The sequence below is a fragment of the Notamacropus eugenii genome, chromosome 2, assembly GCF_028372415.1.
Source record: "Notamacropus eugenii isolate mMacEug1 chromosome 2, mMacEug1.pri_v2, whole genome shotgun sequence".
NCBI classification, from domain to species: Eukaryota; Metazoa; Chordata; class Mammalia; order Diprotodontia; family Macropodidae; genus Notamacropus; species Notamacropus eugenii.
In genome coordinates this window covers 262,260,562-262,280,811 of record NC_092873.1, presented here as the reverse complement: position 1 = coordinate 262,280,811, position 20,250 = coordinate 262,260,562, and positions in this window count along the sequence as shown.

Sequence of the window (20,250 nt, the reverse complement as noted above, 5' to 3'; positions counted from 1 at the left end):
TAACTACACACTTAAGAATGCTTCTGCATTCAGTCATTCATAGTTTATTCCCCCTCTGACCCACCCATTTCACATTACAAATAAGGACAATAGAGTTGCTGAGAAATGTATAGTCTATTTTTAAAATGTTACCCAATTAATACACTAAAAAACACACATCAGCAGGGAGCGTATGGTATACTGTACCAGTGTCTTGCATTGCTGGAGTTGATTTTCTACTCTTTGAGAATTCATTTTAAGTTGTTCCTCAACAAATCCTTCTAAAGTCTTCTGCTTTATCCCAATTCCTGGCCTGATAGGCCTTGGGAGGAAAAAAAGCATTTTATTTTTTTAAGGTTAAATTTAGACCTTTGTTTTCAATTTTGGATATTGAAGGAACCAGTGGGGAGGGGTGAAATAGATTGAGAATAATCAAAGTATAGCATGGTCACTGCTGTGCTCCCAACTCTGCATTTTCACCAGCTGTCCCCCACACCCAGAATGCTCTCCTTTCTCACCTCTACCTTCAGGTTTCCCAGCTAAAATCCTACCTTCTACAAGAAGCCCTTCCCAATACCCCTTCATGCCAGTGCCTTCTCTTTGTTAATTATCTCCAATTTATCACGTATATATCCATACACACATATACGTATGTGTATGTATGTGTGTACATGTATGTATGTATGTATGTATACATACATATGATAAGTTTGAGGTAATCAACAAATAAAAGGCACTGGCATGAAGGGGGATTGAGATGGTTTTCTTGTAGAAGGTGGGATTTTAGCTGTGACTTGAAGGAGACAAGATACAAACAGCTATGTGCCAAATACATGTATATATATCAATGCATGTATTTGGCACATGGCTGTTTGTATCTTGTCTCCATCATTGGACTGTAAGCTCCTTGAGAGAAGGAGCTATTTTTTAAACCTGTCTTTGTATCCCCAGTACTTAGCACAATGCTTGGCACATACAGGTGCTTAGTAAGTAGTTGTTGACTATCTGGCACTATATCCCCTAATTCTAGTCCTTGTAGAAGGTTTACTCCTAACAGAAACTGATACCACCAATCATTCACTAGACATTTATCTAGCCCCTGCTTTGTGCTAAGCATGACCAAAAGGCTGAAAGACAGCCCTGGACCTCAAGCAGCTCACAATCTAATGGGAGAAACAATAAGTAAACACATACGTGCAAACAAGCTGCATGCAAGGTAAATGGAAAAGAATTAAGAGAGGGTAGGCACTAGAATTAACAGGGTTTAGGAAAGGCATTCAGCAGAAGATAGGATTATAGTTGAGATTTAAAGGAAGTCAGTCAGTGGAGGTGAGGAAGACAAACATTCTAAGCATGGGAGACACCCAAAGAAAGTGCCCAGACTCAAGAGAAGGATCATCTTGTTCATGGAACAGCCAGGAGGCCAGTGTCACCGCATTGAATAGTAAGGTATACATAGAAAAAGGTAAAGTGTAAGGCCCCAACTCCACTGGAGGTGGCCCTCCTTAAGCACATGGATTTCACTGAGACATCTGTCAGTGGGTACCCTTTTTTTAAAAGATAATCTCTATTTTGTTTCAATTAACAAGGATTTATTTCCTTGCCTTTCCACATTCTCCACATACAAACATCTTTTATCAGGGGGGAGAGGAAACACCTCGTAATAAATCTACAAACAAAATCGATTACTACATTGGCCATTTCCAAAAATGTACGTCATGATACAGGCTGACTCTGTCTCCTCTCTACCAGAAGGTGGGCCTCTAGCATGCCAGTTAGTCACCACACTGATCAGAGGTCCCACTTCTTTCAAAGGTGTTTATCTTTACAATGCTAATGTTGTAGAAATTGTTCTCCTGGTTTTATTCTTTTCATTCAGCATCCCTTTCCTTGTGTCTTACAGCGTGATAGAATTCTATTACATTAATATACTCTAATTTGTTCAGACTTTCTCTAATTGATAAGACATTTGCCTTTTCAGTTTTCCCAACACTTTCCAGTCCTTTAGAAAGAGAGACAGAGATAAAGACACAGAGACAGACAGACAGAGACAGACAGACAGAACAAGCACTTCTATAGACATTATTATACCTATGGACCCTTGTCTTCCTTTTTCGGTGTTTTTGAGATATAGACCTCCAGGTGGCATTGTCAGATCTTAGGGAGGGGAGGTTTAATGACTTTGGGAGCATAGTTCCAATTTGCTTTCCAAAATGGCTAAATGAATTTGCAGCTCCAACAACTGTTTCCTCAGTTCATCAAACATTTGCCATTTTCTTTTGACATCTTTGCCAGTCCCATTGGCATGAGGTAGAACCTCAGAGTTGCTTTAATTTGCATTTCTCCAATTATTTGTGACTTGAAGCACTTTTTTCTTTCATGTGTCTACTGACACCTTGGATTTTCTTCCTTTGAAAACTGCCTGTTCATATTCTTTGACCATTTATCTATTGAAGAATGGCTATTATTTATTCCTACCAATTTGAATTAATTCCTTATATGTTCTGGATTGAAATCTTTATCAGAGAAACTTGCTGTAAAATGATTTTTTTCCCTGGCTCTTTGCCTTATAATTTTAGCTGTACTGGTTTTATTTGTACAAAACCTTTTCAATTTTATGTAATCAAAATCATCTCTTTTATATTCTAAGATCCTCCCTATACCTTATTTGGTCATGAACTGTTCCCCTACCTCTGTCTAAAAGACAGTGTCTTCTTGGCTCCTTCAAATGGTTTATGACATGAGTTTTTATATCTAATCATATATTCATTTGGAACTTATCATGGCATATGGTATGAGATGTTTTTCTAAACTTATTTTCTGCCAGACTGCTTTCCAATTTTCCCATAAGTTGTTGTCAGATAGTGAATCCTTACCCCAGTAGATGGAATCTTGGGGTTATTAGTTCTGAAAATCTTAGTAGCAAAGGAAGTCCACAAGCAAGGTTTTACCTTGTGGGTAGAAGTTCACAGACTCTTACCACAGGACGTTTCCTAAGTAAGAGTTCTCTTTGCCTGGCCATATGGGGCCTTTGTGACACCGTTCCTTTTCTAGGAGACATTTCTGTTTCATTTCCTTCCTCTAATTTTCATATTGCACAAACTGCATTTTCCCACATGTATCTCTTTTCTGTTTATATTACAAAATCTTCAAAGATAGGGGTTGGGTTCTTTATACTACTTATAAGCTGAGCCTGAGAACACTCATGAAGCAAACTAGTCAAATGACCATAGTGTTAGGTCGATGGCAGGTCACAATTACATCCTCCATAACCAATGTATAAGTGTCTACTTGTCTCCTGGTGTAGTGTGCTGACTAACCTGATGACAATGAAGACTGAAGGAATCAGTCAGCCAATCAACAAGTGACTGTGATAAATTCTTGGATTACAAAGAAAGGCAAAAACATAATCTCTGCCCTTGAGAAGTTCCCTTTGTAACCGGGAAATTACATATACATATATAAACAACTATTCATGTAAGAGCATCTAAGTGAAAGTGGAAATAACACTGGGCTTGGAGTCGGGAAGACTCATCTTCCTGAGTTGAAATCTGGTCTCAAATACTTAGTAGTTGTGTGACCCTGAGCAAGTCACTTAACTCTGCTTGCCTCAGTTTCCTCAGCTATAAAATGAGCTGAAGAAGAAAATGGTAAATCACTATAATATCTTTGACAAGAAAACTCCAAATGGGGTCACCAAGAGTTAGACTGACAGAAACAACTAAACTATGTATATATATATATATATATGTGTGTGTGTGTGTGTGTGTGTGTGTGTACATATATGTATACATATATATGAGATACACAAAGTAGAAGCAAGATGATTGAAGAAAGAGATTAACAGTTGGGGATGATGATAGCACAATAGGCTAGCCGCCTTCCATGTGTCTGTCACTGGCTTAAGGAAACTGTGGGGGTTGCAGGTGGTGTTGAGGGAAGGAAGATTGAGCAAAGACTCAGTCACAAGTCATGATGCTGACCTTACTTCAATAAGTGAAAAAGAATCGTGCTTTGTTTCCTTTTGGCCTACTCCTTTCTATCAATCAATCAAATATGCATAAGTGTGTAAACATATATGTGTACATATACGTACATAACTATACACTCATATATACATATATGCGAACATATATACATATACATACATAAAAAGAGAGAGTTCCCATTGTTTGCCAGATATTGTGTTAAATGCTGGCAAATACAAATAGAAAAAAAAATAAAATAAAACAACCCCTCCACTCAAAGGCCTTGTCTTCTTCTATCAGTCCCTCTCATCCTCCTATCTCTCTCAAACTCTGACCTACCCCTCAGAAAGCTTATCTTCTCTTTCTGGAAGCTCCAACCTAGGATGAAAACCCAGAGATTGGCCACTCTACTGTGACTCTTTGAAAAAGCCTTCAAAGACTTCTAATAGCAATGGCCAGAGCCCAGGGAGCAGCTCTCCATACTTCCTGAAGTTCAATAATAGGTTAAAAAGACACACATGAAGGTGAGGAGGAGTGTTGATGGGGGAATGCCATAGGAAGGAGAAGGTACTGTGGTAGCGAAGGGTGAAATGACTGAATAAACAAAGGTTTGATCTTCTAAGCCTAAGGATGTATTAAGTGATGCATGCTAATTGTCCAGATTGGGACCAGATCCTTTCCTCATCTCAAGTCTAGACCCCAAATAGAGGGGGAGACAGAATTTTTTGCATTACAAAGTTTTAATCATAAGGTCAATTAATTAAAAAGAAACAACATAACATTAGATAATTTTATTTCTAATCAGATGGACATAAGGGACTTTCCAAGTTGGGAGGGGGAGAGTGAACAGGGGCAATTCTCTGAGTTCAGAAGAATAGGCATCCTACTCCCCCCAGGTGTCTGTAAACAATCAAAGGAACGTGGAAACAATAACTGATAGATTGGTATGAAGACAGTATTCAGATAAGACCATATCAATTGCCTGAGATATATAACTGCAAGAAAACTCCTTGCACCAATCTTAGGATCTGACTGGGTTTCTGATCCTTAGTTGAGTCTCTAAGCAGCACAGAGGAGTGATCCAGTTTCCCAGCCACAGAGGGCTAGGTTCAAACAATGCAATGAGGTTTTCTCCCCATTCCCACAACTGAATGAAGTGTTCTCACAAGACAGAATTTGGACTAGACCCATAATTGAATAGTAAGGAAACTAAACTAGCTCCAAAATTGAGTCACAAGATGAAGTGAGTGTGGTTCACTCAGTTCCCACGACTAACCACTTGCTGTCCCTATCCCCTCAGTTCCCTCAATACTGTAGAGGGATCAGCGCTAGAACATGTGATGTGACACACTCTAAACCACTTAATTTACTTATAAATGAAGCAATGTTGGCAACATAACTAGGTCTTCCCATGATCCTCCATAGTGGGCAAATTCACCAAGGGTTCTTATCTCAGGGCTTATTTCAGAAACAGTATCAAGAGCAAAAGCAAAACTTTGAAGTTTCTGAGTCAACACAGCATTAGACATTTTTGAAAATGAAATTCATTGCCAGTAAAACTAGATTGTGTCAGAAGGGAGGAAGTAACATCATGTAAAACAACTGAAACACTTGTTCTTCCTGTGTGGGCACAATCAGTTTGGCCAGCTTAGCAGGAGCAGAGACAGTAGATGGGTCAAAACAGAATTATTGGGGAAAGAGTTCCTTAGGAAAGAAGACTTTTTTGTGTTACCCTTGTCTTACTGGGTGATTCCAGAACTGAAAGATAATGAATTAGCAATTACCATAATAGCATAACTAGTGAAGACCACTAAAGTAATGAAATATGGTTATTTTTCTACTAAAGAGGAAATGATAACGAGAGATTCATCATCAATGCAATAAGAAAGAAATTAGATTTACTATTTTTGGATGCTTAAAAATGTCAAAAATACCAAATGCAGTAAATGGGAGAGTAGGTCTTTCCTGCTCTTCTACCCTCATCCTTTGCCTCTGCTTCATACGTATTTTCTACCATGTCTTGTTTCCTCTCTGGCTTTCCTCTAGCTGGCCAGAGCACCCTCCAGCACAGGCAGCTCTGTGCACCAGATCCTTCCTACCTCTTCCCTTTCATCAACATTTCCCTGAGTATTAGCCTATCCCCTCCTCTCAACTAGGCAAAGGACACAAAATCCTAGATTTAGACTTGGAAGAAGACTCCAAAGTTATATAGTCCAGCTTCTCTCATTTCATAGATGTGAAACTGAGTGCCAGAGAGATTAAATGATTTCCCCATGGTCACACAGATATAAGGAAGGAAGGAAACACACATTTATTAAGCACTTACTACATACCATAAGCACTTTACAAATATTTCATTTGATCCTTACCACAGTTTGAGAGGGAGATGGTATTATCATTCCCATTTTACAGTTGGAGAAAATGAGGCTGACAAAAGTCGTGATTTGTCTGAAGTCACAGAGCTAATGGGAAGTGTCTGAAGCTGCATGTTAAAGACCAGATTTGAATAGAGGTCCTCTGACTAGAGATAGTGCTCTTTCCACTAGACTAGATTTCCAATTGGCTCTCCTGATAGAATGAAAATTCTTGAGAGCAGGAATCATTTCATTTTTGTTTTTGTATCTCCAATACTCAGAATGTTACCTAGTAATAGTAGATGCTTAATAAATGTTTGTTTCCTTCCTTCCTAATTAAGCCCTATCTTGTCTGGCTCCATTTGGCAACGTCTAGCAGGTTATTTTTGTTCCTTCTGTTCTTCAGTGTGTTAGGACAGGATTTACAAGGTCCTTAATCCCTCTCCCTTGATCTGGGAAGTAGGATGCTGCTCATTGTGGGCTGTTTATGCTTATTTTGTTCTGAAATTAAAGTATACAGAAGAAAAAATAAGTGGTCACAGTTAACCCCACCTGGGATTCCTCCCTTCAGTGTTACTCTTTCATTATAGGAGCAGGAGTAAGAAAAGCAGCCTCTTGAGTGTTCCACAGAAACCATCCCAACCCCATAGTGGGCTGTTGAGTAATTTATTTCTTGCCAACATAGCTTCAACAATTCCTTAATTTTATTGTGTGATTTAAGATTTCGTCTCAATTTAAATTAGGAAGCACATAAGGAGATGAGTGAGAAATGGTATCCAAGGATGTTCTAAATAATCATTATGGGGGGAGAAGGGATAGAAGGAAAAGTCACAGGAAAAGGTCACCTTTTTTCTGCATAAATAGATTAAGGATTTTACTTCAGCTTTTAACTCATAGTCTCAAAAGGGAATATGGTTTAATAGTTCTGTATTGTTATTTTTTTTCAAACTGAAACAGAGAAGATAATTCATGGTAAAAAAAAAAAATCCTGTGGTCTGTCTTAAAAGTTTAAGATAATGGTGGATGGAAAGAGGAGAGAAAGAATTTCTGCCTCAGTCACAATGTGCAATTTTTTCAGGTAACCTCTAGATATCCACCTTCTAATTTGATTCTCAAATCTAAATTGCTTCACCTAATTCACAATCTAATTTCTGCTGGGCTAGGAACTCTATATAATACTTAGGTTGTCCAATAACCTAATCAAGAACTGTGGTTATTATTGTAATATGTCACAGCACATGCTAGAGTAGATGGCAGTACTATAATTGTGTGTAATTGTATAAATAAATGATGTCAAGGCTGGTGCCATGATGCAGAATGGTAAACACTAAGAAAGGAGCCCACAGGACAGAATTCCTCTGCATTGCAGAAGGCAGCTCACTGCATTTATCCCGAAAAAACCTTTGAACGATCAATGCATTCTAACACAGAAAGGGAATATCGTTTGAGGCAAAGTAATAGAATTTCGAGAGACTGTACTGTCTATATTTTTTCAAAGACAAAGAAGATAAAGAAAGCTACTGTATAAAATCTCAGATATATGTTATCAACTCAAATTATTTACTGTGGTATTGTATACCACACATTTATGGTCCTTTGGTTAATCAACTAGCAAATGTTTCTTAATACGAGAAGGAACAGGTATGTCAACAGAAGCAAAAATTTAATTATAATTTTACTTTGAAATGAAAATTGTCATCCTTTCCCTATTCTCTTTGATTTGTGAATTTTAAAAAAATGTGCTGCATCAATTGATATGGTGTGGTCCTTTGAGGCATTCTTAAATTTTAACCCTGGGGCAGCTAGGTGGTGCAGTGGATAGAGCACCAGTGCAGGAGTCAGGAGGACCTGAGTTCAAATCTCACCTCAGACACTTGACACTCACTGGCTGTGTGACCTTGAGCAAGTCACTTAACCCCAATTGCATTATCCTGGGTCATCTCCAGTCATCCTGATGAATATCTGGTTACTGGATTCAGATGGCTCTGGAGGAGAAGTGAGGCTGGTGACCTGCACAGCCCTCCCTCACTCAAAACAAAGTCAAGTGCAAGTCATGTCATTATTACTCTGATGGCATGGTCTTCTTTGGTAACGAAGGATGAACACACACGCACACACACACACACACACACACACACACACACACACATACACACACACACACAAATTCTAATCCTACAATGTCCTTAGCTATGAAAAACTGTGGGGGATACAGATGATGGACAAAGCATGACCACTGCCCTTCAGTATAGCTGGGGAAATAAAACTAACACATGTGAAGCAATTAGAGATAATACAAAATAATGCAGAATTAAGTGTTAAACTATGTGACAGATTATGAATTAAAGAAACTCAGAAAAGAAGAAACTCCCGAGGGCTATAATGGAAGGTTTTATGGAGGAGCTGGGATTAGGGCTCCATTTTCAAGGGTAGAGAAGATTTTCTGAAGTAAAGAGGAGAGAAAAAGGCATACCAAGCAAAGAGAACAACCTGAACCAAGGTACAGAGATGAGAGGAGGGGGAAAGCATGACGTATATATGAGAAAGGAGATGTACTTTAAAAAAATACCAAAAAATGAAATGGAAAAAGATGGAGCCAGAAGATGTAACAGTAGTTTAGGCATGAAGTAATAAGAGCATGTAACAAATAAAAGTAATAGAATGAAGAGAAAGGGATAAGTATGAAAAATATTTTAAAGAAAAAATCAACATGGTTATTACAAAGTTTCATGCATAGATGAAGAGTACCACTGAGTGGCAACGAATTTGAGAAAGATTTGAATTTATAGCTAGCCTTCATTTACATAGCACTTTAGGAATGCAAAATATTTTACATAGGTTATCTTATTTCATATAATGGGTTCAGTTTTGGACACACTGAATTTGAACTAATAGTAAGACATGCAAGTGAAATATTCAGTAACCAGCTGGGACCTATGGGATCCAAGTTCAAAAGAAATTTAGATTTAGAAGGCATCTCCATAAACTTGAAGACATGATGCTAATTAGGTTTCCAAAGGAAAGAATGAGATGCCAGTGGTTCAGACATTGAGATCTGGGAAATTTCCACAGGAAGAGGAAAGAAAGAGAGGAACCTGTGAAAAAAGCAAATTAAAAGCATTAAAAAACAGAATTCTGTCATATCACAAAAGCTAAAACATAAAAAAGAATAATTTCAAATGGAAGTGGAGAGACATCAGAATCAAATGATGCACAGAATCCAAAGCAAATGAAGACAGAGTCAAGGATTATTTTGGTGATAATGGAGATGAATGATGGTCTCCAAAAGAAAATGGTAAGGATGGAACCCAGATTGTCAAAGAACTAAAGGAAGGACTGAATGGAAAGAAAAACAACTGATCACAAAGAGAAATAGATTTGGATTCAGGGGACCTGGATTTGACTACTAGTTCTGTTACTTTGGGTAAGGATTTGATTCCTCTGGGCCTCAGTTTCCTCATCTATAAATTTAGAAGAAAGGACTAAATTACCTGTAAGACTCCAACTCTAAATCTATTATCCTAATGTACATCCTTCATTTGAAAGATTTGAAAGTGAAAAAAAGAACAAAAATAGGACATTAGTTGGAGGAAAGGGGGAAGAATTATCAAGTAAAGTTTAAAGATAGTTACAAAAAGAGTAGAAGTAGAAAGAATGAAGATGTATCACAAAGTACAATTACAATCGATGGTCAAAACTTTATTCGAGACGTAAAATCTTTTAATGCTTTCTGAATGAACAAAAAGATGAATCAATATTCTAGTTTAATGTTAAGTATACGTTATAATATTCTGTGAAGATGAGTGATACAAATATGTTATATATTAACCCTAGATTAATTGGAATGTTTGATAAACTACAACAACACATTCCATAATCATGCCTAATTGCAATTTAATGCATTGTGGTTTCATTTTCTATTTTGAAATCATTAATATATCATTGATTATTAATAAGCCTCCCATAATCTATTAGCTTACCTTTCTTTTATGTTTCTAGTTCTTGAATGAATTCTTACTCCAAAAGGAGAAAGAGGGATTTGATTCTCAGTTTTCTCACACTTATCTTCTTTAATGGGAGACAACATTTCCTGGTACATTTCTTCCTCTCCTGAGTTAGAATCTAATAAATACAGAAACTGTAAGTTTCTGTTAACCTATCAGTCAGTATTTACTGGTTACCTAACATATACTCATCAGTATTTGAATGAAAGTAAGTTAATTTCATGGGAATTTGAGGATGAAACTTGAAGAAAAATTAATTTGAAAAGGAAATGATCACAAAGTTATGCTTTTATTTTATAACAAACTCTTTTCACCAAGATAGTAAAAAGCCATCACATTTGAATTGTAGCATAACTCCCTATGTGATACATGAGGAAGTGGAAATGGCATTAAAGAAAACAGATATGAGAAAAGAAGTTGGACTATGCTGAGTATATGAACTGGAAACATAAGGTATCTATATAAGGTACACATACACATAAAGTACATCTACATATACATGAAATACACATAAGGGAGGTCTATGCTGGAAATGCACAATATTTTTAGGGTACTGAGGAACAGATTTTTTTTCTGTGTGTATTCTTTTTACATATTTTTTTAACATTCATTTTTTTTTTAAATTTTAAGTTCCAAATTCTCTCCTTCCTCCAGCTTCTCCCCCACCCATTAAGGAGGCAAGCAATATGATGCCCATTATACATGGTGAAGTCATATAAAATATATTTCTATATTAACTATGTTACAAAACAAAACCACCCAAAAGGAAGAAAAACAAAAGTGAAAAACAGTGTGCTTCAATCTGTACTAAGAGTTCATTAGTTCTTTCTCTGGAGATAGCTAATATTTTTCATCATGAATTCTTTGGAATTGATTTAGATCACTATATTGATCAAAGTTCCTCTCTTTTACAGTTGATCAACATTACACTGCGTACAATGCTCTCCTGGCTCTGCTCATTTCATTTTGCATCAATTCATATAAGTCTTCTCAGGTTTTTCTGAAACCACTTCCCTTGTCATTTCTTATAACAAAATAGTATTCCACCACAATCATATACCACAACTTGTCCAGCCATGTGCATCCTCTCAATTTCTAATTCTTTGCCACCACAAAAAAAGTTGCAATAAATATTTTTGTACATTTAAGTCCTTTTCATTTTTTCTTCAGTACCTTTGGTACACAGATCTAATAGTGGTTTTGCTAGATCAAAGGGAATGCATAGTTTTATAAATCTTTGGGTATAATTTAAGATTGTTCTCAAGAATGATTGGACCAGTTTACAACTCCAACAATAGTGCATTAATGTACTTATTTTTCTACATCCTAAAGGATTGGTTCTTCAGATATCTAAAAGGAAAGTGTCAAAGGGATAGGGAAACATCTCAAAAGTTGTTTGGTTTCTTACTACCACAAAAAGGCAACCAAAAGAATAATTACTAACTCATATTTTAACTTTTTCACCTCTACAAAAAATTTTATGAGAATCTATACCCACAACAAGGCTGTTCTTGATGAAAATATGAGAAAAGTCAGATTTTTGACAAATGATATTTGACAACAGACTACATCTTTATAAACAATTAAGTGGGGGATATGGTAAGACAGTCAATCAGCAAGCATTTATTAAGCTCTTCTTATGTGCCAGCCATTGAGCTAGGCCCTGAAAATATTAAGGCAAAAATGCAACACTCCCTCAAGGAAATTTATGTTCTATTGGGGAGACGTATCTATGTGTATACAAAATAAACACAAGGTAATCTTTTTAGGTGGAGTATGGACAGGGCATCAGGAAATGCATTGGATAAAAGATATTTCTTGATTAGAATTCTGTAGGAAACAGATTATATGAAATAGAGGTAAGGTGGAAGTGTCTTCCAAGCATGGAGATCACCTAGTACAAGGGCACAGAGATAGGCAATGGAGTATCTTTTGTAAGTTGCTTCAGTTAGGCAAAATTGATTGGGCTATAGAGCTTGGAAAGGGAAATAATGCAGAATTAAATTAGAAAAGTTGATTGAGATCAGGTTGTTAAGGATTTTCAAAACTAGCCATCAGAGCTTATATTTTATATTAGAAGCAGTCGGGAACCATTGGAGTTTATTGAGTAGGGGAATGACATGATTAGACTTGTACTTTAGGAAAATTGCTTTTGCAGCTGTATGGAGAATGGATTGGAGAAAGATATTTGAGTTAGGGAGACTAATTAAGAGTCTATCACACTATAAAAATACAGAATCTCACAGGGCTTACTATTTGTTGACTGTAAAAGACTTGGTTTGGTAGGGAAAAATGCCAGAATTTTCAGGGTACTTCTCAAGTACATGTCAACATCATACAAACTTCCATGAAAGATATAACAGCAATACTTTTTTCAAGAAATCTTTGATTATTAATATCAAGTGATGAATAAAACACAGAGACATATGCTCATCAAACGGATCCATCCCCATTATGGAGGATACTGTTACAAAATCCAAATGGAAGTGATTCTCTATAATTGGTCTAGTTCTCCAGATGTTCCTTTCTGTGGATGGCATTATACTGACTGTATCAAGCCCTGGGATCTTGTAGAGTTCTCCAAATAAAATCAAATAATTCAAACATGTTTAATTCAATTCTCCACACAGTGGATGAAGAATTTCTATTGTAAAGATTATGATAGTCTAAGTCAATTGTAAGGAAACTGCGGCCCTAAGGCCACATGTAAAGGACTGCACTTGAGGACCTAGAGGGTAACATGTGGCCTCAACGCTGCAGGTTCCTCCATCCCTGGTCTAAGTTATTCCATCAGTGTGTGTGTGTATGTGTATATGTATACACATGCAAACATATACATACATACATATACACATACATACATATATCCTGAACAGACAATGTAAATGGACAATGAGCTGAGTCCAGAATTGAAAACAAAGAAGAGAGAAGGCTAGATCATCTTTGGGAAATTGTGCTATTTTCAAAAGTAACCCCAAGTTTCTCCATGAAACAAAGTTCCATTTTTTAAAAATATATTTTATTCCCCAAAATTACATGTTAAAACAATTTTATAGTATTTGGTATTTTTTTAAGTTCTGAGTTCCAAATTCTATCCCTCCTTCCCTGAGATTCTAAGTAATCAGAATCAAGCTATACATGAGCAATCATGTAAACATTTCCATATTAGTCATTTTGTACAATAAAACTTGAATAAAAAAATGAAAAAGTGAAAAATAGCATGCTTCCTACTGTATTCAAGCAATATCAGTTCTTTCTCTGGAGGCAGATAGTATGCTTCATCATTAATCCCTTGGGATTTTCTTGGATCATTGTATTGCAGAGAACAACTAAGTTGTTCACAGCTCTTCATCGAACTCTGTTGCTATTATTATGTATAAAGTTTTCCTGGTTCTGTTCACTTCATTTTGCATCAGTTCATGTAAGTCTTTCCAGGTTTTTTTTTAAATCATCCTACTTTTCATTTCTTATGGCACACTATTCCATTGCAATCATACACCATGATTTATTTAGCCATTTCCCAATTGATGCGAAAAGAACTGCTATAAATATTTTTGTACAAACAGGTCCTTTCTCCCTCCCCCATACCCACTCTGCTTTTTCTTTATGTCTTTGGGATATAGACCTAGCAATGATATTGCTGGATCAAAGGGTATGCACAGTTTTATAGCCCTCTGGGCATAATTCCAAATTGCTCTTCAGAATGGTTAGATCAGTTCACAACTCCACCAACAATGCATTTTCCTTTTTTGTCATATTAGCCATATTAATCTGACAGGTGAGGTGGTACCACAGCGCTGAATTTGCATTTCTCTGATCAGTAGCGATCTAGAGCATTTTTTTCATATGACTTTGATTTGTTTGTTTGAAAACTGTCTTTTCATATCCACAAGGTCCCATTTTTAACATGACATTGTATGGCTCTGAGTCATTGAATACACATCTCCAAAGAAGTAAAGTTGATGAGAAAAAAGGGAGAGAAGCATCTATTAAGTACCTACTATGGAACAGGCACTACACAATATGCTTTACAAATATTATCTCATTTGATTTTCATGACAGCTTTGGGAGCTAGGTATTATTACTAGCCCTGCCCCTGCCACCCCCCCCCACCCCCCATATTGCAATTGAAGAAACAGAGGTTAAATAACTTGCTCAGGGTCAAATAGCTAGCAAATGTCTGAGGCTGGATTTGAACTCAGGTCTTTCTAATTTCAGACCCAGTGCTCCAGCCACTTCACCATCTAGTGGTGATCACTCAAAGGTGGAAAGGTGGGTGGTGAGTGTTAGCAGACTACAACACATTACAGGGAAGGAACTGCCAGAGAAGTAGCATAAAGGAATGATGATTAGGTAGCAAGAGGAAGTGATACCTGTTGAACGTTTCATATGTCCTGAAATTTCAAACTGATTGGGGAACTCATTAGATTGGAATTCATTGGCTTTACATTCATGTCATGATGCGTGAGGATGCATTTCAATCTAGAGCAATCGCATGAGACGGGGTATATCAATATAAAGATAAAGATACTAGAATGAGAACATTTTTCAATGACTTCCTTAAGCATTTCTGCTGGAAAAGATGGGACAGAGTGTGAATCACTTGTGCCTGTAGAGAGCTTTGCTTTAACGGGGAAAGGGACCACCCCTTCAGGCAGCTCTTTGGTACAGTAGACATGATTCTGGGAGCAGTCAGGATGACTCTGGTCTCAAATCTGGTCTCAGAGACTTACTAGCTGTGTGATCCTGGGCAAGTCACTTAACCTCTGTGTTCCTGTTTCCTCAACTATAAACAGGATATAATAATAGCACCTGTCTCCCAGAGTTGTTGTGAGGATAAAATGAGATAGCCGTAAAGGCATTTAGCACAATGCCTACCACATAGCAGGTGCTTAACAAATACTTGTTTCCTTCCCTCATGTGAGATGGGGTCAAGGAGGAAAGAGATGATATCAGAAGGCTTCTGTGAGATAAGGAGCAGGGGAGAAAAGGGAGCTCTGGGTGAACAACTTTTTTTTTCAGTGAAATATGGAGCAAGGCTCACAGCTAAGAGGGTAGAGGGAGGGGGATCCATGGGAGGTGTGAAAACATTTGGAAAAACTGCTGGTGTTGACTTAGGTAGTGAATCAATTAGGAAAATGTACAAAACTTGTCTTTCCATAGGGAAGGTCCAGTTGAGATCATGTAACCTAAATTTGTAGTGGACCTAGTCAGAATAGTTTTGTGATTTTCTTGAGCCTTATTCATTAGCAGGTGAATGGGAGGGGAATCAGCAAATGGTGGGGATAATCCAAGGTTGAAGTTTTACAGGGCAAAATCTTCAATAGTATAAGAGGCAGGGATGGAGGGAAAAGGACAGTGTATAGTTGAACAGTTTCACCAAGGGATCAAAATAGGGAGGGGAGGAGGATACAGTCAGTGTATAGGTGATGCCTAGAACAGAAATAGGAATTGAGAGATTGGAGGCAACAATGAGACTCAATTTCAATTGATGGAATTGATGTAAAGATGAACAGGGTTTGGAGTTGCAAGGCAAAGAGGTGGAATGACAACAGAATCTAATAAAATAAAAGAATTTCAGAAATTATGAACATGGAAGTGGAACTCTTGTGGGTGATGGCAAGACAAGTGGTACGAGTATCTCTGTGTATAGTTGAGGTAGGTTAGAGTAGTAGTCATGAGAAATGAATAAGTTGAGGAACTAGGAGGTTGACTGGGTTATCAATATTCAGGTTGATGTCCCTTAGTATGAGCACAGGAAAACGAATGTTCTGATAACATCTATATCCCAGAATTGTTGTGACGATCAAATGAGGTTAAATTTGTAAAGATCTTCACAAACCTTAAAGTGCAATGCAAACATTAGCTTTTATTATTATTGAGGAAGAAAACCAATGTAATAATATAGTACTTTAACTTTACAAAGTGCTTTACATACATTGGGGCAGCTAAGTTGTGTAGCTTGGAGTCAGGAAGACTCATCATCTCAGATGCTTCCTAGCTATGTGTCCTTGGGCAAGTCACTTAATCCTGTTTGCCTCAGTTTCTTCATCTGTAAAGGAAATGGCAAACCACTCCCATATCTTTGCCAAGAATCTCCCAAATGGGGTCATGTAGAGTCAGACACAACTGAAACACAACAACAAATTATATGTGTTATCTCATTCAAGTCCTACAACAATGTTGTGAGGTTTGTACTACAGATATTCTGATGTGCCTACACTGCCATGTAGCCATCTACTTATGAGTGTGCTTACAGTTACAAAGAAAGTTTTAACTATGAAGTTTCCACTGGACAGTGGAGGTCAGAATTGAATTGACATTGAATGAATGAATGAACTATTTATTAAATCTAGCTATGTGCAAAGCATTATGCTGATGGCTGGGGAGACAAAGTGTTGTTGCTGTTGAGTTGTGTTTCCGTCCTGTCCAACTCTTCATGACCCCATTTGGGATTTTCTTGGCAAAGATACTAGAGTGGCCTGCCATTTCCTTTTCCAGCTCATTTTACAGACGAGAAAACTGAGGCAAACAGGGTTAACTGACTTGCCCAGGGTAACACAGCTAGTAAGTGTCCAAGGTCAGATTTGAACACAGGAAGGTGAGTCTTCCTGATTCTAAAGCTCAGTGTTCTATCTACTGTACCTAGCTGCGAAAGAGACATATAGATAAGTAAAACAGAGCCCACTCTCAAGAAACTCACCTTCTAAGAGCACTTAACTTCAAGGAGAAAGAAATAGCACAGAACACATTTGTCTTGGAAAACCAACATGTTGCTAGTTTCCCATTAGCACCAACTAAGCCTCCAGGTGCCTTCAGGGTTAAGTGATTTTGTGTCCATCTACCAAAACATATGACTCACCTTTTCTTCCGCATTTTGATTCCTCTTCAGTATCTTCTCTGTAAGATATACTTAGGGATTTTCCATCATATTGAGTCTGAAACTCTAACATTATATTGAAAGAAATAGCTAGTTTACCAGAAGGCATATTGCATATTTTAATACCATTTAGTTTCACTTCTAACATATACCTTTCATTTTCTTTTGTAGGCAGTTAATAGTACCAGTTTGTATGACAACAGAAAAATACGTTCAAATAACTTCTAAAGGATGGAATTTCATATTATTTTTAGTAAATAAATCTTTCTTTTAAATCTGTGATGCAAAAATAGTCAGATGCTGCTGAACTGGTTTCTCTCTTATCCAAACAAGGAAATTCTAGACTACAAGCAGTACCATCATGAGACTCCTTGTCATGCTGACTTATTTCTGTAGGCCCTGAGAATTAGCTAGTTCCCTTTTTTTAAAGAAAAAAAGACTTTAATAATTGTACGTCATTCCTTCTTAGATTCAACCTTTCTAAGGAGAGAGAGAGACAAAACCAGTAGACATAAGTGACAGGTGACTAGCGTTTCGATTGAGGAACCCATCAAAAGTAGCACAGATACCGCATTAAGGTGGCATAGAGGAGAAAGTGTTGGGACTCAAAATCTGGAAAACCTGGGTTTGAATCTTACCTCAGGTGGTTATTAATTATCTGACCCTCTCTGATCCTCAATTTTCTCGTCTATTAAGTGGCTGATAATAATAGCTTTCACGTCAAAGGATGATTATGAGGCTCAAATGCATGAAAAGTACTTTGCAAACCTTGAAATTCTATAGAAATGGGAGCTATCATGAATAAAAGTTACAAAGTTTGACAATGGCCCAGATATGGAAATACAAACGGAGGAAAGGATCAAAATGGACTGTATTCTTAAACTTGAAAAAGAGATCAAGTTGGGATCACTAACTACAAATGAGAGGAGAAAAGACAAAAGAATTTGAAATGGAGTGTTTGCTCCCCATACCACCATGCTGCTGATTATGGTGAAGTACCTATGAAAATCTAGAAAGGAAGGGTTGAGAAAAGGAGAGGATGAGGAATTAGATCAGCCAGTTCATTTAAAATTGTGAATCCCATTTAAATGAAGAGGAAAAGATAACTGCAAGATACATAGCATAGAAGTATAAGTTGAAAGAACATAGGCTCTTGGGTACTAAAGCAAAAGATTGGTGATGAAAAGGGTTTCCAGAGATGACAAGAGCAAAAGAGGAAAGATTACTAAAGCAGAAAAATATATGCTGTTATTAAGAAAAAGGAGATGAAAAGGGCAGCAAAATGGTGGAATGGATAGAACCCTGAGCGTAAAGTCAGAAAGATCTGAGTTCAAATCTGACCTCAGAAACTTCCTAGTTATGTGACCCTGGGCAAGTCACTTAACCTTGTTTACCTCAGTTTCCTCATCTGTAAAATGAGCTGGAGAAGCAAATAGCAAAGCACTCACTATCTTTGCCAAGAAAACCCCAAATGGGGTCATAAAGAATCAGACATGACTGAAAATGACTAACCAACAACAACAGGGGATGAAAAGGTAGAATGTATTATATACCAAAGAAGAAAGGAGGAAGTACCAGGCTACTGTCATGAAAAGAACAGAAAGGAACAGTGTACTATGACAAAAGGAATGCAGCTATATATTTAATAATTAGCATCATTATAATCATTCATGTTTATACTGTATTTTAAGATTTATACGTGGCTTAATCTGTGAAGTGGTTAGTGAAAGTTTTTGTTGTTTTGGAAGAGGCCAGCGATTTCATTGGCATAAAAAGCAAGGAAACAAGCACTGAGTAAAAGTCTACTCTGTGCCAGGACTACTATGTGCTCAGCACTTTACAAATATATAATTTGATCTTCACACCAAAGTCCTGGGAGGTAGGTGCTATTATTATCACCATTTTACAGTTGAGGAAACCGAGAGACAGAGGTTAAGTGACTTGCCTAGGCTCAGTAAGTGTATAGAGCTCAAGTGTTCCTGGCTCCGGGCTCAGCTATCTAGCTGCCTCAGGGTAGTCACTTCCAAAGAGGAAACTCCCTCTACCAAAGCAAATTTGTTAGTCTTAGTTGCCTTGACAGTGAGAGGATAAATGACTGCCCCAGAGTCGGTATGGGTCAAAGATGAGACAGTCTTCCTTTCTCCCAAGCCATCTCTCTATTCACTGTATCATGGCTATGTCTCTGGGAAAATATTACTACTCTAATGACCAGGTGAAGAAAGATACAGATAGTTTAATCACTTTATTTGCATGATTCTCAAATGCTTTCTAGAATGGTTATACCAATTCATAATTCCACTAACAATTTATTCCTCTGTCCATCATTCCACTGTCCCTCCAACACTGACTTTTCCTGTCTTTTGTCATCTTTGGCAATTTGTTGGGTGTGAGGTGTAGCCTCAGGGTTGTTTTGATTTGCATTTCTCTTATGAGACTTGGAGTATTCGGAGTATATTCCAATGACTTGGTGTATTTATTATTAGTTTGGAATTCTTCTGAGAACTGTTTGTTCATATTCTTGATCACATATATATTAAGGAGTGACTTCTGGTCATATATACTGCTGTTAGCTATTTATACATCTTGTACATCATCCTTTATCAGAGATATGTAGTACTAAGCTTTTGCTCAGTCAACCACTTTCCTTCTCAAATTAGATTCTTTAACTTTGTGCAAAAGTTTTTCAATTTCATGCAATCAAAATTGTCTGTTTTTATCTTTTGAAATTGCTTCTATAATTTGGAAGAATTCATCCCTTATCCATATTATCTATGATTGTTTCATACAATATTTTTTTTTTCAGCAATGAGGAACAAGGTAATCTCTGTGGCATTGTTCACGTGAAAATTGAGTCTAGGTCCCCTCTTCTGGCTTTTCTGAGGACCTATTGGATGATGAATATGTTGTTGGAAAACTCACCATTAAAGGAGGTTGGCTTATTATTTTGGGATTATTGATATGATTTGAGACTTGTGAAGAACTCTCCAAGTGTATCCTTACAAGAGATGAAGCAAGACTTAGTGACACAGGCTGCAAATGGGGAGGCATTCCAGTAGAAAATGGAA